Here is a 27,472-nt window from a genome sequence, read left to right on the forward strand (position 1 = left end):
AGAAGAGCAGAGAAAGACAGAAGAGCAGAGAAAGACAGAAGAGCAGAGAAAGACTGAAGAGCAGAGAAAGACAGAAGAGCAGAGAAATACAGAGAAGAGCGAAGAAAGACAGAAGAGCAGAGAAAGACAGAAAATCAGAGAAAGACAGAGAAGAGCAGAGAAAGACAGAGAAGAGATTAGAAAGACATTAGAGCAGATAAAGACAGAGAAGAGCAAAGAAAGACAGAAGAGCAGATAAAGACAGAGAAGAGCAGATAAATACAGAGAAGAGCAGAGAAAGACAGAAGAGCAGAGAAAGACAGAGAAGAGCGAAGAAAGACAGAAGAGTAGAGAAAGACAGAAAATCAGAGAAAGACAGAGAAGAGCAGAGAAAGACAGAAGAGCAGAGAAAGAAAGAAGAGCAGAGAAAGACAGAGAAGAGCAAATAAAGACAGAGGAGTAGAGAAAGACAGAGAAGAGCGAAGAAAGACAGAAGAGCAGAGAAAGACAGAGAAGAGCAGAGAAAGACAGAGAAGAGCAGAGAAAGACAGAGAAGAGCGAAGAAAGACAGAAGAGCAGAGAAAGACAGAGGAGCAGAGAAAGACAGAGAAGAGCAGAGAAAGACAGAGGAGCAGAGAAAGACAGAGAAGAGCAGAGAAAGACAGAAGAGCAGAGAAAGACAGAGAAGAGCGAAGAAAGACAGAAGAGCAGAGAAAGACAGAAAAGAGCAGAGAAAGACAGAAGAGCAGAGAAAGACAGATGAGTGCAGAGAAAGACAGAACAGCAGAGAAAGACAGAGAACAGCAGAGAAAGAGAAAAGTAGAAAGACACAGAAGAGCAGAGAAAGACAGAAGAGCAGAGAAAGACACAGAAGAGCAGAGAAAGACAGAAGAGCAGAGAAAGACAGAGAAGAGCAAAGAAAGACAGAAGAGCAGAGAAAGACAGAGAACAGCAGAGAAAGAGAAAAGTAGAAAGACAGAGAACAGCAGAGAAAGAGAAAAGTAGAAAGACAGAGAAGAGCAGAGAAAGACACAGAAGAGCAGAGAAAGACAGAAGATCAGAGAAAGACACAGAAGAGCAGAGAAAGACAGATAAGAGAAGAGAAAGACAGAAGAGCAGATAAAGACAGAAGAGCAGAGAAAGACAGAAGAGCAGAGACAGACAGAAGAGCAGAGAAAGACTGAAGAGCAGAGAAAGACAGAAGAGCAGAGAAAGACAGAAGAGCAGAGAAAGACTGAAGAGCAGAGAAAGACATTAGAGCAGATAAAGACAGAGAAGAGCGAAGAAAGACAGAAGAGTAGAGAAAGACAGAAAATCAGAGAAAGACAGAGAAGAGCAGAGAAAGACAGAGAAGAGATTAGAAAGACATAAGAGCAGATAAAGACAGAGAAGATCAAAGAAAGACAGAAGAGCAGATAAAGACAGAGAAGAGCAGATAAATACAGAGAAGAGCAGAGAAAGACAGAAGAGCAGAGAAAGACAGAGAAGAGCGAAGAAAGACAGAAGAGTAGAGAAAGACAGAAAATCAGAGAAAGACAGAGAAGAGCAGAGAAAGACAGAAGAGCAGAGAAAGAAAGAAGAGCAGAGAAAGACAGAGAAGAGCAAATAAAGACAGAAGAGCAGAGAAGACAGAAGAGGAGAGAAAGACAGACAAGAGCAGAGAAAGACAGAAGGGCAGAGAAAGACAGAGAAGAGCAAATAAAGACAGAAGAGCAGATAAAGACAGAGAAGAGCAGATAGACAGAGGAGTGCAGAGAAAGACAGAAGAGCAGAGAAAGACAGAGAAGAGCAGAGAAAGAGAAAAGCAGAAAGACAGAGAAGAGCAGAGAAAGACAGAAGAGCAGAGAAAGACAGAAAAACAAAGAAAGACAGAGAAGAGATTAGAAAGACAGAAGAGCAGAGAAAGACAGAAGAGCAGAGAAAGACAGAGAAGAGCAGAGAAAGACAGAGAAGAGCAGAGAAAGACAGAAGAGCGGAGAAGACAGAAGAGGAGAGAAAGACAGAAGAGCAGAGAAGACAGAAGAGCAGAAAAGACAGAAGAGCAGAGAAAGACAGAAGAGCAGAGAAAGACAGAAGAGCAGAGAAAGACAGAAGAGCAGAGAAAGACAGATAAGAGAAGAGAAAGACAGAAGAGCAGAGAAAGACAGAAGAGCAAATAAAGACAGAAGAGCAGAGAAAGACAGAGAAGAGCAAATAAAGACAGAATGGCAGAGAAAGACAGAAGAGCAGAGAAAGACAGAAGAGGAGAGAAAGACAGAAGAGCAGATAAAGACAGAAGAGCAGAGAAAGACAAGAGCAGAGAAAGACAGAAGAGCAGAGAAAGACAGATAAGAGAAGAGAAAGACAGAAGAGCAGATAAAGACAGAAGAGCAGAGAAAGACAGATAAGAGAAGAGAAAGACAGAAGAGCAGATAAAGACAGAAGAGCAGAGAAAGACAGATAAGAGAAGAGAAAGACAGAAGAGCAGATAAAGACAGAAGAGCAGAGAAAGACAGAGAAGAACAGAGAAAGACAGAGAAGAGCAGAGAAGACAGCAATCGAGATGATGAAATGAAGACAGGAAAATGAAATGTGAAAAGTACAAGTATGCATTAAAGTGATGGAGAGAGAAGAGGCACAGGAGAGGCAGAGAGAGGAGAGGTGGAGGAGGGGTAGAGGAGGGAGGGACAAGGAGACTGTAAAGGGAGAGGGAAGTGAGTGCTACAAACAGACACCGTCATACATGAATACTAGATCATGTAGAGGCTCTCTCTCATCTTTTCATTTAACACCTCCTTCTATCCCCCCACACACTACACTCCTCGTGTATCTGTAGCTCCCTCTCTTCATCCCTCCCCATACCTCCTCATCCCCCATCCCTCACCATCCTCCCCCCCCCACCATCTTCCCATCCTCTCCTCATCCTCTTCTCATGCTGTCACCATCCCTCCTCATCCTCTCTTCTGCTTCTCTGCATTAGCTCTGTTGAGGATGTATTTCCATTTACCTTTTCTCATCAAATTGGGCGAGCTACAAAGGAAACACAATTAATTCAGGAGACATTTGATGTTGCTTCACACAAAAAACTCTCTTCCAGTTTCCCAACACAGTAAAATCATCATCTGCCAACTAGCATGCCATCAAAACTAGATTCCAGCAGCCTGTTCAACACACGGCTATAAAATGTGTGTGTGAGTGAACGAACGAATGAGTGTGTGTGTGTGTGTGTGTGTGTGTGTGTGTGTGTGTGTGTGTGTGTGTGTGTGTGTGTGTGTGTGTGTGTGTGGTTCAGGTAGGAGGCACAGTGAGTGTGAACATATTCTTTATCAAGTTAACAACAGCCTCTCACTCAACAGCTGGTGTTTGAACACGGTGATATGACTTCTTGATAGGAAGAGTCTGCAAAGTCAGCTGTGAGGAGAGTGAGAAACAACACGGTGCTTCTCCGAAAAGAGGGAGCGCAAGAATTAAAGTAAGAGAGAGAGAGGAGAGAGAAGAGAGAGAGAGAAAGCTTGAGAAGGCAAGGAAGAAAGATAGCAAACAAGCTAACAATTTAAACTGGCAAAACTCCTGTATGAGTGGATGTGGTCATGTGTTGTATTATAAAGTAAAGAACAGGACTGGGATCCTGGTGTGAGTGTATTCCATAGCAGGACCGTGTTGGGGTCCACCTTGCTTTGCTTTGAAGGACAGGTAAACAGCCTCATAACAGCAAAACAAACAAGTGGAAGTGTGACGATAAAGTGCTGCTTTGTGAAGGGAGTGCCAGAAGCACTTGAGGAGTGGTCAGAAGACCTACTATTCATAAGGCCTGCGATAATCTCGCTACAGATCCAATGTTCCAGGCCCACTGTACACTGGACTAAACTGTTTCTGTACGTGATTCGGATGTGACTACTAGTAGATGAAAAGACAGAACAGTAGAAACACATATGTCATTTGTATTCACATCATCTTGCTGGGAGTGGTCAGTATAGATAGTGTAATCCAATGCAATGACCACTCCCGGGATAATTCATGTACCATAATACCATGGTATGATACCGTGATGCCTTTAGTCACTCATCCAATGACCACTCCCAGGATAATTCATGTCCCATACCATGGTGCCTTTAGTCACACAGTGCTGCGGTATACTAACAACGCAGCAGACATTTTCCAGCAAAAAGACATGTCGAACAAGACACAAGCAAAAAGACACATCGAACCACTGATTGTCAAGGGAGACATGCATATCCATACTGACAAAACCCAACCCACTTCATGTCTCTTCTGCCCTCTTTTGACCTCAACCAGGTCCCCACACCTCCCACACACAAAGCAGGCAATACTCTTGATCTGATTTTGACTCGGAACTGCTCCACAGCAAATCTGACTGTAACCCCACGACTATCAGACCACTTCTTTATCCAATTCACGGCCTCCTTACTGGAACATCCTCATGTTCCTCCACAAATGGTCTCCTTCCCCCGAAACATCTGGTCCCTTACACCGACCCAGCTTTCAAATGAGGTCTTGGCTTCCACGCCTCCTCATAATGAATTCTCTTCACTCCCTGTCAACAAGGCTATACAAGACATCAAAATATGTTGTACATGATACCACGTTTAATGACCAGCACTCTTTTAGCAACGCGTTACCCACCCAACGTCATTGTCTGGGATTAACAATATTGTATATGGCATCAAAATATGTTGTACATGATACCACGTTTAATGACCAGCACTCTTTTAGCAACGCGTTACCCACCCAACGTCATTGTCTGGGATTAACAATATTGTATATGACATCAAAATATGTTGTACATGATACCACGTTTAATGACCAGCACTCTTTTAGCAACGCGTTACCCACCCAATGTCATTGTCTGGGATTAACAATATTGTATATGACATCAAAATATGTTGTACATGATACCACGTTTAATGACCGTCGCTCTTTTAGCACGTTCATGCACACACTCTGTTCCTCACTAGCCTCCTCTCTTAACAATCTCTGCCCTCTAGCATCCAAACCTGCTCCTAATGCCCCCCCCCCCCCCCCCCGCCGGTCCATGGCTCACTGAGGTCATCAGAGAGCAAAGGGCGGGGCTCAGAGTGGCAGAGAGAAAATGGCATAAAACCAGAGTCCACTGACCTCAGTGACTATCAGCGTCTTCTAGCATGATTCTCCTCCAGCTTAAAAGCAGCTATGACCACTTACTATCAGAATAAGATCTGTGGTGCCAATGACGCTCGAAATATTTTCTACTTTTAACTCACTCCTGAATACGTCTCCTCCTCCGACCTCCACTCTGCTCACTCCAGACATGTTTGCCTTGTACTTTACTGATAAGGTTTCTGCTATCAGTAACCAGTTCTCTGACCCTGACCAACTCGGTCTGCCGCTTCCAGCTAACTCACTCACCTCACTCTCCCCCCTGACTGAGGAGGAAGTCTCCAAGCTTCTGCTGGACTCAATACCATCTAACCTCCGACAGACCTCCCCCCCGAAATTAACCCCACAGTCACGCACATCAGCAATGCCTCACTTACTTGCAGTGGTATGTTCCCCACTGCATTTAAGCAAGCTCAGTTCACCCTGCTGCTCAAAGAACCTACACTCAACCCAGCCCAGGCTTAAAACTAGACCGGTTTCACTCCTACCCTTTTTATCAAAAATACTTGAGCACATGGTCTTTGACCAAGTCTCCGAATTCCTTTCTGAGAATAACCTGTATGATCCGAATCAGTCTGGCTTCAAGCGGGGTCACTCTACCAAGACTGCACTCTGTCAGGAATGGAATCACTGCATTTGGCTAGAGCTGCTGGTCAGTCCTCAGCTTTATTGCTGCTAGATCTATCAACTGCCATTGACATGGTTAACCACCAAATCCTCCTCTCCACACTCACTGAGCTTGGTATCTCAGGATCTGCCCTACCTACCTACCACTCAGAGAGATCTGAGTGGTAGGTAGTGGTAGGTATCCACAGGGGTGCCTCAACGGTCAGTGCTCAGTCCCCTCCTCTTCTCGGTAGACATCACCTCACTTGGTGCGATCATCTGCACCAATGGTTTCTCATACCATTGCTATGCTGACAATACCCAGCTCTTCCTATCATTCCTGCCTAATGACTTCACAGTCTCGGCACAAATATGGTCATCAATCCATCCATCCCTTATCTGAAATGCTTATCCTGCTCTCAGGGTCACGGGGATGCTGGAGCCTATCCCAGCAGTCAATGGGTGGCAGGCGAGGAGACACTTTGGACAGGTCGCCAGGCCACGAATATGGTCATGCCTTACTTATATCTCTGCATGGATGAAAGAATGACACCTTCAACTTAACCTATCTAAGACTGAGCTCCTTGTCATCCCAGCTAGTCCAATCATACAACGGATCAATATCCAGCTCGGATCAACCCAACTCATTCCCATAAAGTCTGCTCTAAACCTGGATGTTATGATTGATGACCAACTAACCTTTATGGTTCAAGTGGCCTCGGTTGCTCGGTCATGACAATTTGCCCTGTACAACATCAGGAAAATTAGACCCTACCTGTCTGAGCATGTAGCACAACTCCTGGTACAGGCAGGTCTCCCTGCATGCACTTTCAACCCTCTGCAAATGATCCAGACTGTGGTGGCGTGTCTGGTCTTCAACCAACCCAAACAGCATGTTACTTCTGTTGTTCATATCCCTCCACTGGGTCCCAGCTGCTGCCCGCATCAAGTTCAACATCTTAATGCTCGCTTACAAAACAGCAACTAAAACGGCTCCCGCCTACTTGAACTCCTTCATTCAGGTCTACACTCAGTCCCGCTCACTACGCTCTGCCAATGAAAGGTGCCTGACACTTCCACCACAACGGGGCCCTAAGTCACTAGCCAGACTCTTCTCTTCTGTAGTTCCCCAGTGGTTGAACGGCTTAACAAACTTCATTCAATCCGTTTAATCCCTCTCCGTCTTTAAGAAGAAGCTAAAGACCCAGCTCTTTCACAAACACCTCCACACCTGATGAGATTATTAAAAAAAAAAAAAAAATCACTTCTATGCATATGCATTGCCTTTGTGCAATGCCTGTTGACACCTATGTCCTATTGGACGTGAACCTAGTTTTTTGGCAGTTACTTGCATTGTTGTCTCCCAACTAGATTTGTGCATGTGTTGCATCAACTCTCATGTGTATGTCGGTTTGGATAAAATAGTCTGCTAAAGGGGGCGTCAGTGTAGTGTAGTGGTCTTATTCCATTGCCTCCCTACACGAGGATTGGTGGTTTGAATTCCAGTGTTACCTCTGGCTTGGTCGGGCATCCTTACAGACACAATTGGACGGATCTGTGGGTGGGGAGCCCTGGTCTCTGCACTAGTGCCTCCTCTGGTTTGTCGGGGCACCTGTTTGGGGGGAGGGGGAACTGGGGGGAATAGCGTGATCCTCCCATGTGCTACGTCCTCCTGGTGAAACTCCTCACTGTCAGGTGAAAAGAAGTGGCTGGCGACTCCACATGTACCGGAGGAGGAATGTGGTAGTCTGCAGCCCTCCCCAGATCAGTAGAGGGGGTGGAGCAGAGACTGAGACGAATCAGAAAAGTGGGGTAATTGGGCAAGTACAAGTGGGGGGGGGGGAGGGGGGGAAATCCCCCCCCTCCAAAAAAAAAGAAAAGAAAAACTGAGTCGAGGGTATACATGTCTACGAGCTGAAGCTCCACTGTCTGTCCATGTTAACAGTTACATTCTCGTAATATCCATGTAGCAGTGCGCAATGTTCTGGTTGTTTAGAGCAGAATTTCCTTAGTGCGGTAACGGATAGCATTCCCCCCACACATGAACTGCATCTCAGTTCACTTTGAAGTGGACTGGAATGCACCTTTTCAGGCAGTCTGGATGTGGCTGTTTAGTCCGCACCTTGACCAACACATCAGAGTTTGTTTAAACCACACCAAACATATTAGGTGTGAGCACAGCCTTAAAATAAAGAACCATTCACAAGTTAGTAGAATAAAAAATCAATGCACCTTCGGCTTTTCGTTAACACTACCTATTCCAAAGACATTATTTCATGCAAGGTCAAGTGTGCATAGAGAGTGCATAGCGAGTGCATAGAGAGTGCATAGTGACACTACGGATGTAAATAGTTACAAAAATGATTTAAATAGCAAGAGGAATCAAAAAGATATAACAATGTGGGAGAAAGTCTACAAAGGTCACGCTGAGTTGTGGTGAGATGCGTCGTCAGTTCTTGTCTGTACTGCTGATAATGAGGGAGAACAAGTGATCTGCGTTTTGCTCCACCAATTATAACAGCCCGAGAGGCTCTTCAGCTCCTGAATGCCCTAAACGCCACTCGGTGGTTACGTCATCAAACGACCTCCACAGGGCAGTTGCAGCACTGTGTGTGTGTGTGTGTGTGTGTGTGTGTCTGTGTGTGTTGTGTGTTCACGTAGAAGCTAATGAGGCTGTTCCTGGGTTTGTGTCCGAGCTAAGCACAGCACGCACGTCTTGACTGGTAGAGGCTTACCAGCAGCAAACCTAACCCATTCTGACTTAACAACACCTTTCAGCACACACACACAGCTCTTGTGATTCAAGTTACTCTATACACACACACACACACACACACACACACACACACACACACACACACAATTCCCTACACTGTATTCAACCCCACAAACTCACAGACACTGTTTCTCCTGACACTGCTAAACACATTTCCCCACAACGTGTGGTGTGGATGTCAGACAGAACCCGCCACACGTGGCGGGCTAGTTAATTCACATCTAAAATTAACAAGGTGTCTGGGGAGCCACGCTGAGCAGCAGAACAACTCAACATGATAGTGAATTAGGAAGCTAGCCAACTCGGCCCTGTCACAAAATACCTCCAACAGGGAACCCTCTGGGGCTCCGTGACCTGTGTATGCTGTCATTTCTAGGGCTCTTAGCCTAGATGAGCGCTTCATCTTCTTTCAGTTTGTTCCCTGGTTTTCAGGGGTCCCCACAGCAGGTTGTAGTTTCCATCAGTACTCTGTGAGGACACAGCACCGATGACAGCCTCGACTGATCCGGTATGGTTTATCAATCTGCGTAATGATTTGGCAAAATGTTACCTGGTAAAGCGAGGCAGAGAGGTAAAGTGAAGTAACACAAGGTAAAGCGAGGTCGAGAGGTAAAGCAAGGTAGTGAGTTAAAGCGAGGTAAAGCAAGGTAAAGTGAGGTAGAGAGGTAAAGCGAGGTAGAGAGGTAAAGAGAGGTAGAGAGGTAAAGAGAGGTGAGGTAAAGCAAGGTAGAGAGGTAAAGCGAGGTAGAGAGGTAGAGCAAGGTAAAGCGAGGTAAAGCAAGGTAAAGCGAACCCGACGAGGTTCTAAACCTCATCACATCCAGTCGCCCCACCACATGCTCCCTTGACCCGCCCCCCCCCCCCTCTTCTTCAGTCTATAGCACCTGAACTCCTTCCCTATCTAATCCACCTCATCAACACCTCCCTCCAGGCAGAATGCTTTCCATCTGTATTCAAGACTGCTAGAGTCAGGCCGCTCTGGTGGCCAAGCGGAATAAACCGCCGTTCTTGCAACCCGCTCGTCATGTGGCTGGGAGGTTCGTATCCCAGACTCGCCGTAACCGGTCACGGCCAGAACGTCCACGGGGTAAGGCATTCATTAGGCCACCCTTACCCGAGGGATAGCGGGTGTAAATCGGTGTAGTGTTCGGGGACTCATTGTTCTCCAGCAACCCCTCTGGCCCACCCGGGCGCCTGCAGCCAAGCAACCCAAAGCATTCTCACTATGCCTCCTTCGCGGGCTGAAGGTTATGCAATCCATGCGAGGCTTCAGCGTGTAAAATAGCGAGAGCAGCCGACACGAGTTTGATGGAAGCTGGTGTTACGACTATCTCCTTCCTGTGGAAACGTGAGCCAGGGGAGTTATTCGACAAGAGTTCCGGCCATATGCCATTGGGTTAATCAGGTGAGATAAGGGGAAAAACTAGAAAGAAATTTAAAAACAAAGACTGCTAGAGTCACCCCCTTCTCAAGAAACCATCACATAACCCCTCTGATGTCAAAAACTACAGACCAGTTTCCCTTCTACCCTTTCTATCCAAAACTTTCGAACATGCTGTCTTTAACCAACTTTCTTTGTACCTCCACCAGAACAACCTCCTGGACCCCAACCAGTCTGGGTTCAGGGTGGGTCACTCGACAGAGACGGCCCTCCTTGCAGTGACAGAATTGCTGCACTCTGCGAGAGCAAACTCTCTCTCCTCTGTCCTGATACTCCTGGACCTGTCAGCTGCGTTCAACACAGTGAACCATCAGATCCTCCTCTCTACCCTCGATGGGCTGGGTGTCACAGGCTCTGCACTCTCAATGTTTGCAACCTACCTGATGGGTCGCTCCTACCAGGTGACATGGAGGGGATCTGTGTCAGAGCCTCGCAGACTGACTACAGGCGTTCCACAAGGTTCGGTTCTGGGTCCTCTCCTGTTCTCCCTGTACACAACATCCCCTGGGTTCTGTTATTCGCTCGCATGACTTCTCTTACCATTGTTATGCTGATGACACCCAGCTGATCTTGTCCTTTTCTCCCTCTGACACACAAGTAGAGACACGCATTGCTTGCGTGCTTGACTGACATCTCAGAGTGGATGGTGACACACAACCTGAAGCTCAGTCTGGACAAGACAGAGCTGATGTTCCTCCTGGGGAAAGGTTTTCCACACAGAGATCTGGCCATCACCAATGACAACACTGTGGTGACGCCAAATCGGACTGTGAGGAATCTGGGTGTGATCCTGGATGACCAACTGTCGTTTGCTGAAAACGTTGCATCGGTTGCTCGCTCCTGCAGATTTCTCTCTATAACATCAGGAGGATTTGCCCATTCCTCACTGACGAGATGGCACAGGTACTCATCCAGGCTCTGGTCATCTCCCGGCTGGACTATGGCATCTTCCTCCTTGCTGGCGCCCCGGCGTCGGCCATCAGACCTCTGGAGCTTGTTCAGAAAGCTGCAGCTCGTCTGGTGTTCAACCACCCTAAGTTCTCCCACACAACTCCCCTTCTCATGTCCCTACACTGGCTCCCAGTAGCTGCTCACATCCAGTTTAAGACTCTGGTGCTAGCCTACAGGGCAGTGAAAAGAACAGCGCCTTCCTATCTCCAGGCCATGGTCAAGCCCTACACCCCCACTCGACCACTTCGCTCTGCTGCCTCGGGACACCAGGTTGCCCCGTCGCTCAGAGGCCCTTGCTGCCAATCGACCCGGTCATGGCTCTTTTCTGTCCTGGCCCCACAGTGGTGGAATGAACTCCCCACTGATGTCAGGACAGCAGAGTCGCTGACCATCTTTCGGAGCAGGTTGAAAACTCACCTCTTCAAAGACTACTACCCTGTTACTTGTTCTTAGCACTTATTGTATTCACTCATTACAAAAAAAATATGTTTCTTGCACTTTTACTGTAGCACTGGTTTTGCTCTTAGATGCTTGTTTAGATGCACTTATGACCTCTGATGACTAGTAGTTCTCCTGATTTCCTACATTGAATGCACTTATCGTAAGTCGCTTTGGATAAAAGTGTCGGCTAAATGACTGTAATGTAATGTAATGTAATGTGAGGTAAAGTGAGGTAATACGAGGTAAAGCGAGGTAAAGTAAGGTAGAGTGGTAAAGTGAAGTAAAGCAAAGTAGAGAGGTAACATGAGGTAAAGCGAGGTAACGCGAGGTAAAGTGAGGTTACGCGAGGTAGAGAGGTAAAGCGAGGTAAAGCGAGGTAAAGTAAGGTGAAGCGAGGTAGAGAGGTAAAGTGGGTAAAGTGAGGTGAAGCGAGGTAGAGGTAAAGTGAGGTGAAGTTAGGTAGAGAGGTAAAGTGAGGTAAAGTGAGGTAGACAGGTAAAGCGAGGTAGAGAGGTAAAGTGAGTTTAAGCGAGGTAGAGAGGTAAAGTGAGTTTAAGCGAGGTAGAGAGGTAAAGTGAGTTTAAGCGAGGTAGAGAGGTAAAGTGAGGTGAAGCGAGGTAGAGAGGTAAAGCGAGGTGAAGTTAGGTAAAGTGAGGTGAAGCAAGGTTAAGTGAAGTAAAGGGAGGTAAAGTGAGGAAAAGCAAGGTAGAGAGGTAACATGAGGTAAAGCGAGGTAACGCGAGGTAAAGTGAGGTAACGCGAGGTAGAGAGGTAACACGAGGTGAAGCGAGGTAGTGGTAGTAAAGTGAGGTAAAGTGAGGTGAAGCGAGGTAGTGGTAGTAAAGTGAGGTAAAGTGAGGTGAAGCGAGGTAGTGGTAGTAAAGCGAGGTAAAGCGATGTAAAGTGAGGTGAAGCGATGTAAAGTGAGGTGAAGCGAGGTAGTGGTAGTAAAGCGAGGTAAAGCGATGTAAAGCGATGTAAAGTGAGGTGAAGCGATATAAAGTGAGGTGAAGCGAGGTAGTGGTAGTAAAGCGAGGTAAAGTGAGGTAAAGTGAGGTGAAGCGATGTAAAGTGAGGTGAAGCGATATAAAGTGAGGTGAAGCGAGGTAGTGGTAGTAAAGCGAGGTAAAGCGATGTAAAGTGAGGTGAAGCGAGGTAGCGGTAGTAAAGCGAGGTAAAGCGATGTAAAGCGAGGTAAAGCGATGTAAAGTGAGGTGAAGCGAGGTAGTGGTAGTAAAGCGAGGTAAAGCGATGTAAAGTGAGGTGAAGCGATGTAAAGTGAGGTGAAGCGAGGTAGTGGTAGTAAAGCGAGGTAAAGCGATGTAAAGCGATGTAAAGTGAGGTAAAGTGAGGTAAAGTGAGGTGAAGCGAGGTAGTGGTAGTAAAGCGAGGTAAAGTGAGGTAAAGTGAGGTGAAGCGATGTAAAGTGAGGTGAAGCGAGGTCGTGGTAGTAAAGCGAGGTAAAGCGAGGTAAAATGAGGTGAAGCGATGTAAAGTGAGGTGAAGCGAGGTAGTGGTAGTAAAGCGAGGTAAAGCGAGGTAAAATGAGGTGAAGCGATGTAAAGTGAGGTGAAGCGAGGTAGCGGTAGTAAAGCGAGGTGAAGCGATGTAAAGTGAGGTGAAGCGATGTAAAGTGAGGTGAAGCGAGGTAGTGGTAGTAAAGCGAGGTAAAGCGATGTAAAGTGAGGTGAAGCGATATAAAGTGAGGTGAAGCGAGGTAGTGGTAGTAAAGCGAGGTAAAGCGATGTAAAGTGAGGTGAAGCGATGTAAAGTGAGGTGAAGCGAGGTAGTGGTAGTAAAGCGAGGTAAAGCGATGTAAAGTGAGGTGAAGCGATGTAAAGTGAGGTGAAGCGAGGTAGTGGTAGTAAAGCGAGGTAAAGCGATGTAAAGTGAGGTGAAGCGAGGTAGTGGTAGTAAAGCGAGGTAAAGCGATGTAAAGTGAGGTGAAGCGAGGTAGTGGTAGTAAAGCGAGGTAAAGCGAGGTAAAGTGAGGTGAAGCGATGTAAAGTGAGGTGAAGCGAGGTAGTGGTAGTAAAGCGAGGTAAAGCGAGGTAAAATGAGGTGAAGCGATGTAAAGTGAGGTGAAGCGAGGTCGTGGTAGTAAAGCGAGGTAAAGCGAGGTAAAGCGATGTAAAGCGAGGTAAAGCGATGTAAAGTGAGGTGAAGCGAGGTAGTGGTAGTAAAGCGAGGTAAAGCGATGTAAAGTGAGGTGAAGCGATGTAAAGTGAGGTGAAGCGAGGTAGTGGTAGTAAAGCGAGGTAAAGCGATGTAAAGCGATGTAAAGTGAGGTAAAGTGAGGTAAAGTGAGGTGAAGCGAGGTAGTGGTAGTAAAGCGAGGTAAAGTGAGGTAAAGTGAGGTGAAGCGATGTAAAGTGAGGTGAAGCGAGGTCGTGGTAGTAAAGCGAGGTAAAGCGAGGTAAAATGAGGTGAAGCGATGTAAAGTGAGGTGAAGCGAGGTAGTGGTAGTAAAGCGAGGTAAAGCGAGGTAAAATGAGGTGAAGCGATGTAAAGTGAGGTGAAGCGAGGTAGCGGTAGTAAAGCGAGGTGAAGCGATGTAAAGTGAGGTGAAGCGATGTAAAGTGAGGTGAAGCGAGGTAGTGGTAGTAAAGCGAGGTAAAGCGATGTAAAGTGAGGTGAAGCGATATAAAGTGAGGTGAAGCGAGGTAGTGGTAGTAAAGCGAGGTAAAGCGATGTAAAGTGAGGTGAAGCGATGTAAAGTGAGGTGAAGCGAGGTAGTGGTAGTAAAGCGAGGTAAAGCGATGTAAAGTGAGGTGAAGCGATGTAAAGTGAGGTGAAGCGAGGTAGTGGTAGTAAAGCGAGGTAAAGCGATGTAAAGTGAGGTGAAGCGAGGTAGTGGTAGTAAAGCGAGGTAAAGCGATGTAAAGTGAGGTGAAGCGAGGTAGTGGTAGTAAAGCGAGGTAAAGCGAGGTAAAGTGAGGTGAAGCGATGTAAAGTGAGGTGAAGCGAGGTAGTGGTAGTAAAGCGAGGTAAAGCGAGGTAAAATGAGGTGAAGCGATGTAAAGTGAGGTGAAGCGAGGTCGTGGTAGTAAAGCGAGGTAAAGCGAGGTAAAGCGATGTAAAGTGAGGTGAAGCGATATAAAGTGAGGTGAAGCGAGGTAGCGGTAGTAAAGCAAGGTAAAGCGAGGTAAAGTGAGGTGAAGCGATGTAAAGTGAGGTGAAGCGAGGTAGTGGTAGTAAAGCGAGGTAAAGCGAGGTAAAATGAGGTGAAGCGATGTAAAGTGAGGTGAAGCGAGGTAGTGGTAGTAAAGCGAGGTGAAGCGATGTAAAGTGAGGTGAAGCGATATAAAGTGAGGTGAAGCGAGGTAGTGGTAGTAAAGCGAGGTAAAGCGATGTAAAGTGAGGTGAAGCGAGGTAGTGGTAGTAAAGCGAGGTAAAGCGATGTAAAGTGAGGTGAAGCGAGGTAGTGGTAGTAAAGCGAGGTAAAGCGATGTAAAGTGAGGTGAAGCGAGGTAGTGGTAGTAAAGCGAGGTAAAGCGATGTAAAGTGAGGTGAAGCGAGGTAGTGGTAGTAAAGCGAGGTAAAGCGAGGTAAAGTGAGGTGAAGCGAGGTAAAGTGAGGTGAAGCGAGGTAGCGGTAGTAAAGCAAGGTAAAGTGAGGTAAAGTGAGGTGAAGCGATGTAAAGTGAGGTGAAGCGAGGTAGTGGTAGTAAAGCAAGGTAAAGTGAGGTGAAGCGAGGTAAAGTGAGGTGAAGCGAGGTAGCGGTAGTAAAGCGAGGTAAAGTGAGGTGAAGCGAGGTAGTGGTAGTAAAGCGAGGTAAAGTGAGGTGAAGCGAGGTAGTGGTAGTAAAGCGAGGTAAAGTGAGGTGAAGCGAGGTAAAGTGAGGTGAAGCGAGGTAGCGGTAGTAAAGCAAGGTAAAGTGAGGTAAAGTGAGGTGAAGCGATATAAAGTGAGGTGAAGCGAGGTAGTGGTAGTAAAGCAAGGTAAAGTGAGGTGAAGCGAGGTAGCGGTAGTAAAGCGAGGTAAAGTGAGGTGAAGCGAGGTAGTGGTAGTAAAGCGAGGTAAAGTGAGGTGAAGCGAGGTAGTGGTAGTAAAGCGAGGTAAAGTGAGGTGAAGCGAGGTAAAGTGAGGTAAAGCGAGGTAGCGGTAGTAAAGCAAGGTAAAGTGAGGTAAAGTGAGGTGAAGCGATGTAAAGTGAGGTGAAGCGAGGTAGTGGTAGTAAAGCGAGGTAAAGTGAGGTAAAGTGAGGTGAAGCGAGGTAAAGTGAGGTGAAGCGAGGTCGTGGTAGTAAAGCGAGGGGGCACAGGTAAAGCTCTGGATGCCATCCCAGTGTTCACGGCCTTGTGTGCATGCAGGTCTCCAGAGCCTAGATGAGCTCTGAAAGCCCTCCGTTGTATCAGACCAACACAGGAGACATCATGTACTACACATGTGCCTTCTGACACAGTTAATGTTTCAGCACAACTTATGTTAGTAACACCAAATGAGAGGTTGAATTACAAAAAGACTAAATGTACACCTAATCTCAATAAAAAACAACAACTATCATCACATACATCACTTTGCCTTATTACTCATTCTCACACATGCTTTTGATGGGGTTTTTCCCCAAGCAAAGATTTATCAATCAAAAAACATTTCAAAAATCAATAAATATTTTTTGGAAGGACACCCTTGACACATTACTGGTCACATGACGTCCTATGTTACTGCTTAGATGTACTGAAATCAAGCATTAATTCCCTTATACTCTACTACTAGTATGACTACTACTACTACGACTACTACTACTACTAATAATAATAATAACGCATTAAACTTATGTAGCACTTTTCTAACACTTAAACACAGAAAAGGGCAAGAAACACAAAACACAACAGCACTGTGGACATTGATGGTGTGTAGGGGTTTACTCCCGTAGCCTATTCCTCTCCCGAGGTGTCCACTAGGCGGTGGCACTATGTACCCCACAGCAGGGGGATGGTTCGTGCTACTACTACTACTACTACGACTAATTTTGGCTGCTCCTGTTAGGGGGTCGCATCAGTGGATCATCCGTTTCCATCTCTTCCTGTCCTCTGCATCTTCCTTTGTCACACCAGCCACCTGCATGTCCTCCCTCACCACATCCATCCATCCATCCATCCATCCATCCATCCATCCATCCATCCTTCCATCCATCCATCCATCCATCCATCCTTCCATCCATCCATCCATCCATCCATCCTTCCATCCATCCATCCTTCCTTCCATCCATCCATCCATCCATCCATCCATCCATCCATCCATCCATCCATCCTTCCATCCATCCATCCATCCTTCCATCCTTCCATCCATCCTTCCATCCATCCATCCATCCATCCATCCATCCATCCACTACAGATCACAGTGTCATCTGCGATCATCGTCCATGGAGACTCCTGCCTGATCTCATCCATCAACGTGTCCATCACCACTGCTAACAAGAAAGGGCTCCAGCAGCTTCATGTGTAGGTTGATATCTACGACGGATCCCACTTCACCTCAGTGAAAGATGCCTAACTCTTTTCTCCCTCGCTGGCTCTGCCCGCCTCCTGTCCCACCTTATGACGCAACGCCAACTATGGATTCTGGATTTGTGGAAAACTGGAAGGCCGTCGCCTGTCACTCACCAGTAAGGCATCACATCAGAGCAGTGATTAATAACTATGCGGGGCAAAAAAGTACCACACCCACAGAACAGCATCACTCAGTTAAAGAGGCGCTAACAGGTCCGGGATGATCATTTCAGAAGACAAGATTTAGATTTTGTCGTTTTTGTTTGGTTTTTAAGAAGATAATGTGTACGGAGCACTTGGGATTGCATTAAATGTCTAAACATGGAGAAACATCAGACATGTGAATCAGCAGTGTCCATGGACTGAAGGAGGGTTGTTAACAATACTTACAGTGCCGACATGGCAGTGTGAGTTCTCTTAGGAGCCTCACGATACAACACGTGCTGGCTGAGAAGATTAACAAGCTAAACCCTGAAATGTGTCCCCGTTCTGTGACTCCGGATAAATACGTTCATTTTCTAACCCGCCAAATACCACAAACAACTAGATTTTACATGTCTGAACTCTGTGCATGTGTGTGTGTGTGTGTGTGTGTGTGTGTGTGTGTGTGTGTGTGTGTGTGTGTGTGTGTGTGTGTGCCAAGTCCTCCCACCTGACATCTGCTCTCCAACATATGTAGGTGTGTGTGTGCTGCATGACTGCCTCAACAAGCCATGCACCTCTCCATTAGCTGAACTGTGTAAAAAAGCTTGGGCAATGCATGAAGTGTGTGTGGTGTGTGCATAGTGTGTGCATGGTGTGTGCGTGGTGTGTGCGTGGTGTGTGCATGGTGTGTGCATGGTGTGTGCAGAGTGTGTGCATGGTGTGTGCATGGTGTGTGCATGGTGTGTGCATAGTGTGTGCATAGTGTGTGCATGGTGTGTGCATGGTGTGTGCGTGGTGTGTGCATGGTGTGTGCATGGTGTGTGCGTGGTGTGTGCATGGTGTGTGCATGGTGTGTGCAGAGTGTGTGCATGGTGTGTGCATGGTGTGTGCGTGGTGTGTGCATAGTGTGTGCATGGTGTGTGCGTGGTGTGTGCATGGTGTGTGCGTGGTGTGTGCATGGTGTGTGCATGGTGTGTGCAGAGTGTGTGCATGGTGTGTGCATGGTGTGTGCATGGTGTGTGCATGGTGTGTGCATGGTGTGTGCATAGTGTGTGCATGGTGTGTGCATGGTGTGTGCATGGTGTGTGCATAGTGTGTGCATGGTGTGTGCGTGGTGTGTGCATGGTGTGTGCGTGGTGTGTGCATGGTGTGTGCATGGTGTGTGCAGAGTGTGTGCATGGTGTGTGCATGGTGTGTGCATGGTGTGTGCATGGTGTGTGCATAGTGTGTGCATGGTGTGTGCATGGTGTGTGCATGGTGTGTGCATGGTGTGTGCATGGTGTGTGCATAGTGTGTGCATGGTGTGTGCATGGTGTGTGCGTGGTGTGTGCATGGTGTGTGCATGGTGTGTGCATGGTGTGTGCGTGGTGTGTGCGTGGTGTGTGCGTGGTGTGTGCATGGTGTGTGCATGGTGTGTGCGTGGTGTGTGCATGGTGTGTGCATGGTGTGTGCAGAGTGTGTGCATGGTGTGTGCATGGTGTGTGCATGGTGTGTGCATGGTGTGTGCATAGTGTGTGCATGGTGTGTGCATGGTGTGTGCATGGTGTGTGCATGGTGTGTGCATGGTGTGTGCATGGTGTGTGCATAGTGTGTGCATGGTGTGTGCGTGGTGTGTGCGTGGTGTGTGCGTGGTGTGTGCATGGTGTGTGCGTGGTGTGTGCATGGTGTGTGCATGGTGTGTGCAGAGTGTGTGCATGGTGTGTGCATGGTGTGTGCATGGTGTGTGCATGGTGTGTGCATAGTGTGTGCATGGTGTGTGCATGGTGTGTGCATGGTGTGTGCATAGTGTGTGCATGGTGTGTGCGTGGTGTGTGCGTGGTGTGTGCGTGGTGTGTGCATGGTGTGTGCGTGGTGTGTGCATGGTGTGTGCGTGGTGTGTGCATGGTGTGTGTGGTGTGTGATCATGGTGTGTGTGGTGTGTGATCATGGTGTGTGCATGAAGTGTGCATAGTGTGTGTGGTGTGTGATCATGGTGTGTGCATGAAGTGTGCATAGTGTGTGTGGTGGTGTGATCACTGTGTCAGAGAGGTTATATGCAGTAGGTCAGGTGTTACTAAGATATGGTCAGGGGTGTTCAGTGACACAGGCAACAGCTACAGGTTCGACTACCGGCAGCCTGCACATACAGGACCCAGCAAACCTGCTGCTGTGTTTAACCAGCTTCATGGTAGGACCCAGCAAGCCTGCTGCTGTGTTTAACCAGCTTCATGGTAGGACCCAGCAAACCTGCTGCTGTGTTTAACCAGCTTCATGGTAGGACCCAGCAAGCCTGCTGCTGTGTTTAACCAGCTTCATGGTAGGACCCAGCGAGCCTGCTGCTGTGTTTAACCAGCTTCATGGTAGGACCCAGCTAACCTGCTGCTGTGTTTAACCAGCTTCATGGTAGGACCCAGCAAGCCTGCTGCTGTGTTTAACCCACTTCATGGTAGGACCCAGCGAACCTGCTGCTGTGTTTAACCAGCTTCATGGTAGGACCCAGCTAACCTGCTGCTGTGTTTAACCAGCTTCATGGTAGGACCCAGCAAGCCTGCTGCTGTGTTTAACCAGCTTCATGGTAGGACCCAGCAAACCTGCTGCTGTGTTTAACCAGCTTCATGGTAGGACCCAGCAAGCCTGCTGCTGTGTTTAACCAGCTTCATGGTAGGACCCAGCGAGCCTGCTGCTGTGTTTAACCAGCTTCATGGTAGGACCCAGCTAACCTGCTGCTGTGTTTAACCAGCTTCATGGTAGGACCCAGCAAGCCTGCTGCTGTGTTTAACCCACTTCATGGTAGGACCCAGCGAACCTGCTGCTGTGTTTAACCAGCTTCATGGTAGGACCCAGCTAACCTGCTGCTGTGTTTAACCAGCTTCATGGTAGGACCCAGCTAACCTGCTGCTGTGTTTAACCTGCTTCATGGTAGGACCCAGCGAGCCTGCTGCTGTGTTTAACCAGCTTCATGGTAGGACCCAGCGAGCCTGCTGCTGTGTTTAACCAGCTTCATGGTAGGACCCAGCAAACCTGCTGCTGTGTTTAACCAGCTTCATGGTAGGACCCAGCTAACCTGCTGCTGTGTTTAACCTGCTTCATGGTAGGACCCAGCAAACCTGCTGCTGTGTTTAACCAGCTTCATGGTAGGACCCAGCTAACCTGCTGCTGTGTTTAACCTGCTTCATGGTAGGACCCAGCGAGCCTGCTGCTGTGTTTAACCAGCTTCATGGTAGGACCCAGCTAACCTGCTGCTGTGTTTAACCAGCTTCATGGTAGGACCCAGCTAACCTGCTGCTGTGTTTAACCAGCTTCATGGTAGGACCCAGCTAACCTGCTGCTGTGTTTAACCAGCTTCATGGTAGGACCCAGCTAACCTGCTGCTGTGTTTAACCAGCTTCATGGTAGGACCCAGCTAACCTGCTGCTGTGTTTAGCCAGCTTCATGGTAGGACCCAGCTAACCTGCTGCTGTGTTTAACCAGCTTCATGGTAGGACCCAGCTAACCTGCTGCTGTGTTTAACCAGCTTCATGGTAGGACCCAGCGAGCCTGCTGCTGTGTTTATCCAGCTTCATGGTAGGACCCAGCTAACCTGCTGCTGTGTTTAACCTGCTTCATGGTAGGACCCAGCTAACCTGCTGCTGTGTTTAACCAGCTTCATGGTAGGACCCAGCGAACCTGCTGCTGTGTTTAACCAGCTTCATGGTAGGACCCAGCTAACCTGCTGCTGTGTTTAACCAGCTTCATGGTAGGACCCAGCTAACCTGCTGCTGTGTTTAACCAGCTTCATGGTAGGACCCAGCTAACCTGCTGCTGTGTTTAACCAGCTTCATGGTAGGACCCAGCTAACCTGCTGCTGTGTTTAACCCGCTTCATGGTAGGACCCAGCGAGCCTGCTGCTGTGTTTAACCAGCTTCATGGTAGGACCCAGCTAACCTGCTGCTGTGTTTAACCAGCTTCATGGTAGGACCCAGCTAACCTGCTGCTGTGTTTAACCAGCTTCATGGTAGGACCCAGCAAACCTGCTGCTGTGTTTAACCAGCTTCATGGTAGGACCCAGCTAACCTGCTGCTGTGTTTAACCAGCTTCATGGTAGGACCCAGCAAACCTGCTGCTGTGTTTAACCAGCTTCATGGTAGGACCCAGCTAACCTGCTGCTGTGTTTAACCAGCTTCATGCACATACAGGACCCAGCGAACCTGCTGCTGTGTTTAACCAGCTTCATGGTAGGACCCAGCGAACCTGCTGCTGTGTTTAACCAGCTTCATGGTAGGACCCAGCAAACCTGCTGCTGTGTTTAACCAGCTTCATGGTAGGACCCAGCGAGCCTGCTGCTGTGTTTAACCAGCTTCATGGTAGGACCCAGCTAACCTGCTGCTGTGTTTAACCAGCTTCATGGTAGGACCCAGCTAACCTGCTGCTGTGTTTAACCAGCTTCATGGTAGGACCCAGCAAACCTGCTGCTGTGTTTAACCAGCTTCATGGTAGGACCCAGCGAGCCTGCTGCTGTGTTTAACCAGCTTCATGGTAGGACCCAGCTAACCTGCTGCTGTGTTTAACCAGCTTCATGGTAGGACCCAGCTAACCTGCTGCTGTGTTTAACCAGCTTCATGGTAGGACCCAGCAAACCTGCTGCTGTGTTTAACCAGCTTCATGGTAGGACCCAGCTAACCTGCTGCTGTGTTTAAGCAGCTTCATGGTAGGACCCAGCTAACCTGCTGCTGTGTTTAACCAGCTTCATGGTAGGACCCAGCTAACCTGCTGCTGTGTTTAACCAGCTTCATGGTAGGACCCAGCTAACCTGCTGCTGTGTTTAACCAGCTTCATGGTAGGACCCAGCAAACCTGCTGCTGTTTAACCAGCTTCATGGTAGGACCCAGCTAACCTGCTGCTGTGTTTAACCAGCTTCATGGTAGGACCCAGCAAACCTGCTGCTGTGTTTAACCAGCTTCATGGTAGGACCCAGCTAACCTGCTGCTGTGTTTAACCAGCTTCATGCACATACAGGACCCAGCGAACCTGCTGCTGTGTTTAACCAGCTTCATGGTAGGACCCAGCTAACCTGCTGCTGTGTTTAACCAGCTTCATGGTAGGACCCAGCAAACCTGCTGCTGTGTTTAACCAGCTTCATGGTAGGACCCAGCTAACCTGCTGCTGTGTTTAACCAGCTTCATGCACATACAGGACCCAGCGAACCAGCTGCTGTGTTTAAGCAGCTTCATGGTAGGACCCAGCGAACCTGCTGCTGTGTTTAACCAGCTTCATGCACATACAGGACCCAGCGAGCCTGCTGCTGTGTTTAAGCAGGTTCATGGCAGGCGGTCCTGGTGCATTAGATGGCAGATAATAGTGCGTGTGATGAACTGAAATGATCTTTTTTGTTATTTTGGATTTCCCCCCTTTTTATCCCCAATTGTACTTGGCCAATTACCCCACTCTTCTGAGTCATCTCGGTCTCTGCTCCACCCCCTCTGCTGATCCGGGGAGGGCTGCAGACTACCACATGCCTCCTCCCATACATGTGGAGTCACCAGCCACTTCTTTTCACCTGGCAGTGAGGAGTTTCACCAGGGGGGCGTAGCATGTGGGAGGATCACACTATTCCCCCCAGCCCCCCCCAAAACAGGCGCCCCGACCAACCAGAGGCATTGCTATAGTGCAGCAAACCCACCTCCGGCTTCCCACCCGCAGACATGGCCAATTGTGTCTGTAGGGCCGCCCGACAAGCCGGAACTGAAATGATCTTATTTCAGTGACTGCAGCTTGTGGAAACCCTGGTTAGTGAAGCTTCGCCACAGCTGAGCGGTTTCTGTGGTGACCAGTGTGCTGCTGTGCTGACACACGACTTAACCAGAAATGAGCATGTTTGGTCAGCAGGTTCTGGAAGTTGATTAAAACTATATTTTGGTCAACTTAAAACTATATTTTAAAACTTTATTTTAATCAGCCGTCACTATTTTATTGACTTTTTTAGACTTAAAACTGCGCTTTCACGATTCAGTAAACTGCTCTGAGAATCGCAGCTCTTGGTGAATACCTGATTCTTGTAAATAACTAAGGACATGTTAGTTGAGGAGAAACATGGCCTATTGCTTGCGTGATAGAGATGCTCCATCATGCAAACAATAATGCATCTTTCTCCTTTCCGGGCCTGTGGCCCATGTCTTAGCAGTTTGCCAGAGCAGATGCCCTTATAGTCAGGCTCCTGGATGTCTAGCTGGGGAATAACTAAGGACATGAAGCTATCAGAACTCTCAAAAGGCTAGGCAGTTGGTGCTTCAACCTTGTTGCACACTGCTGTGTGATATCTTCTGTCACAGATATCACAAAAGATCCTTTTAACCCAGCAAAACTTTGTGTTTGGAACTTAAGCACAGGAAGCATCGGCCAAGCCTGCCCAGTTTCTCTTTTCATGCAGCAACATCTTGTCAACAGCAATAGTGATTAAAACAAAAATGTACGCAAAACAGTGCGCACCAACTTGGATGTTCTCAGATCATCTTGGATTACAATGACGTATCCCCTGTACTCCTTAACCAGTTCAATGTCTGCCACTGTATTGTTTACAAGGGTGGGACACCTGCATGCAGTGAGTTGGGACTGAAGAGGTCACTTAGATGATGATGAAACGTTTCTCTCAATAAAAGTTGTGTCCAGATGAACTTATTCAACCTTCTGTGGTATTTAATTGAAGCTGACTCCACTTTTGAAATAATTCACACGTATAAAAAACAGATTTTGAAGATTTTGTTTATGAACTCAGACTTGTCCAGATTTCCTATGCATCCTGCTCAGTGGTGTGAACCGTTGCATATATTAAATTTCCCATATTCCTAGGTAGGAATTTGGGAAATGAAGTTTATGGTTTACTTCATGCTGATACCTTTGCTTGCTATTGGACTACATTTCCCAGATTCCATCTCTGTAGCATGTCAGAGTTGTGTCTTCAGTGAGTGGTCTAGTGGCTGGTGTGACTGGTGACTGCTAGGACCATTAGGCTAGTCCTGTGAAAGATGCCTTGTAAATAATAGATAAAAGATAAAGTCTACCCATCAACTGAATAAAAGGTTTAAAAACATAACCAGACTATGTTTACCAACTCAAGTGAATTCACTTATCCACAGCCAGATCCACATGTAAGCTAGCTACACTGCCAGCTAATGTTATATTAATCTACTACTACTACTACTACTACTACTACTTTCGACAGCTCCCGTTAGGTGTCGCCACAGTGGATCACCCATTTCCATCTCTTCCTGTCCTCTGCATCTTCCTTTGTAACACCAGCCACCTGCATGTCTTCCCTCAACACACCCATAAACCTCCTCTTTGGCCTTCCTCTTTTCCTCTTCCCTGGTAGCTCCATATTCATTCCCCCCCCCCCCATTTCATTATTGTTTATTCCACTCATGGTAATGCACAGCTCCAGACAGAAAAAAGCAATTCATAATCGAACACAAATCAATTTATTGATTGAAAAGGAGCAGGGAGAAGAAAAAAAAATTCAGCATCCTTCTCCCAGTATACCCAGCATCTCTCCTCCACACATGTCCAAGCCATCTCAATCTTGCCTCTCTTGCTTTGTCTCCAAACCGTCCAACCTGAGCGGTCCCTCTAAGATAATCGTTCCTAATCCTGTCCTTCTTCATCACTCCCAGTGAAAATCTTAGCATCTTCATCTCTGCCACCTCCAGCTCCACCTCCTGTCTTTTCATCAGTGCCACTGTCTCCAAACCATATAACATAGCTGGTCTCACTACCATCTTGTAAACCTTCCCTTTAACTCTTGCTGGTACCCTTCTGTCGCAAATCACTCCTGACACGCTTCTCCACCCACTCCACCCTGCCTGCACTCTCTTCTTCACCTCTCTTCTGCACTCCCCGTTACTTTGGACAGTTGACCCCAAGTATTTAAACTCAAATGCCTTCATCACCTCCACTCCTTGCATCCTGATCATTCCACTGTCCTCCCTCTCATTCACGCATAGGTATTCCGTCTTGCTCCTACTGACTTTCATTCCTCTTCTCTCCAGTGCATACCTCCACCTCTCCAGGCTCTCCTCCACCTGCACCCTACTCTCACTACAGATCACAACGTCATCCGCGAACATCATCGTCCATGGAGACTCCTGCCTGATCTTGTCCGTCAACCTGTCCATCACCATTGCAAAGAAGAAAGGGCTCAGAGCCGATCCTTGATGTAATCCCACCTCCACCTTGACCCCATCTGTCATTCCAACCACACACCTCACCACTGTCACACTGCCTTCATACATATCCTGCACCACTCCTACATACTTCTCTGCAACTCCTGACTTCCTCATACAATACCACACCTCCTCTCTCGGCACCCTGTCATAAGCTTTCTCTAAATCTACAAAGACACAATGTAACTCCTTCTGACCTTCTCTATACTTCTCCATCAACATTCTCAAAGCAAACATCACATCGGTGGTGCTCTTTCCTGGCATGAAACCATACTGCTGCTGCTGATCATCACCTCTCCTCTTAACCTAGCTTCTATTACTCTTTCCCATATCTTCATGCTGTGCTGATCAACTTTATACCTCTGTAGTTGCTACAGTTCTGCACATCGCCCTTGTTCTTGAAAATCGGTACCAGCATGCTTCTTCTCCACTCCTCAGGCATCCTCTCACTTTCCAAGATTGTGTTAAACAATCTAGTTAAAAACTCCACTGCCATCTCTCCTAAACATCTCCCATGCCTCCACAGGTATGTCATCATTGTTTAAAAACATAACCAGACTATGTTTACCAACTCAAATGAATTAACTTATCTATAGCCAGAAACACATGTAAGCTAGCTAGACTGCTGACTAATGTTATATTAATCATACCTATAAAACCTCCAATAACAGCCCGGGTGTGTATTTGATTGAACACCGTAGCACCCCCGCCTTTTATTAGAGACAGGCTGTTATTTGTGTGAGACAGGCATTTATATTGTAAATACATACATTTAAAAATTCGGGGACTCATTCCAGTTTCTGATGGTGAGTGTTTAAAGTGGATGTGGAGGAGTGTCACACCACCTTTTTCAAGTGTGCATAATGTGACCAGTAGAAACAGGGGTTTCATCGACAACAACAACAACATTTAAAGAAATGTTAAGGCGCTTTTGGATGAGGATTTTTTGGGGTTTTTTTTTTGGAGAAAATGTATTGTAACGACCACGGATGAATAGGCTCGGTAGACCTTAGCTAACGGGTCGGGTCGTTAGAGATACGGGTTCGCGTCCCGGCTGTGGCGACGGTCTCCCAGACTGCCCCCCTAACACACTATAATAAAAAAAAATCAAGTCAACCGATCTTTCGTCAAAACATTCAAATTACGTCAATCAGAAAAACATATTTAAACTTAAGCACAGCATCAATACTATTTCTATTCTTCCCAACAGTTTAAATGAAGCAGCCACTCCTTCCGAGGCTGCGCTGGTTCCAGTCAGGCACTTTTTCAGGCAGCCAGCTGCAACCATCGGGTCCTTTTCCCGATTCCCGAAAGGTTGATGCCGTAGGCACGGAAGTAGACGTGATTGGTTGTTAGTTAGGGTTAGGGTTTAAACTCTTTTTGAATTTCCACTGTTAGCAAGCGTTAACGTTAGCTGTCGTTACAGTGTGATCCGGCAATGTTAAGGTCAGTTGTAAGCTAGCTAGCTAAACGTTTCAGCGCGCATCGTTTGTTTCAAATCAGTGCGCTTCGAGGTTCCGCGCTGTCTATTGGCCGACACAACAGCCAATCACCGCTACTTCCGTGCCTACGCCCTGCTGGATCTAGCGTCAACTTTCCCGGAAGTGTGTGCTGCAAGCAAGCTAGCAAGCAACGCAAGCACGGCAGCGGGTTTGCCAGGTGTGGCGCGAGTCTGCCGGAAGGCCGAGCGCCATTTTCCAACCTCTAACTGAACAAACGGGGGGGGGGGGGGGGTACAGTGTGTGTAGACCAGGCAGTGTGTGTAGACCAGGCTAGTGGTGTGCGTAATTTAAGCTTTAGCGTGTGCACCCAGCAGCTTATAATTACCTTCAGTGACGTAACAGAGGGCGCGTGATAATTAAGTGTAGACGCTGGATGTGAGGGAACGAAGAAGTTTAGTGGCACACTCGTTCCGGCACAAGGAGCTGCGTATGCTAACGATCGTCTAGCCTAGCTAATACAAACGTTACTTAGCTGTTTAGATGTGTGCCAGCTCACATTAGCTAGCTACTGTGAACTTAGCATGCTAACGTTATAGCCTCCAGTAGCCCACATCAACCCCCATTGCTCATTATGGCATATATTATTAGCATTACATTAGAGTTAAAGTATTTTGATTCCTTCCATAATTTTAACCTGTGTCCTGCGTCCGTCAGCTTAGTACATTTCCAGCTATTTGCTTGACTGAAACTTGTGCAAATCTTTGTAATTTTCTCAATATGTGATGTAGTTTCCTTTCAGCAGCATTATGTGAATATCTGTAAATCTGGGAAACACTACAAGACTTTTTCAGTCCTAGCCGACAGGGAAAAGCATTGGCATCACACAG

The 27,472-nt window shown here is 47.3% G+C and overlaps 1 protein-coding gene across 1 annotated transcript in view; it reads right to left on the reverse strand.

Annotated features, from left to right (window-relative positions):
- The window catches only part of ptgfrnb (prostaglandin F2 receptor inhibitor b), a gene marked incomplete at its 5' end in the record, with an annotated part of 205,345 nt that overhangs the window by 166,006 nt on the left and 11,867 nt on the right, over positions 1-27,472 (reverse strand). The window lies entirely within an intron of this gene.

This window comes from Lampris incognitus, chromosome 21 (genome assembly GCF_029633865.1).
Source record: "Lampris incognitus isolate fLamInc1 chromosome 21, fLamInc1.hap2, whole genome shotgun sequence".
Taxonomy (NCBI): domain Eukaryota; kingdom Metazoa; phylum Chordata; class Actinopteri; order Lampriformes; family Lampridae; genus Lampris; species Lampris incognitus.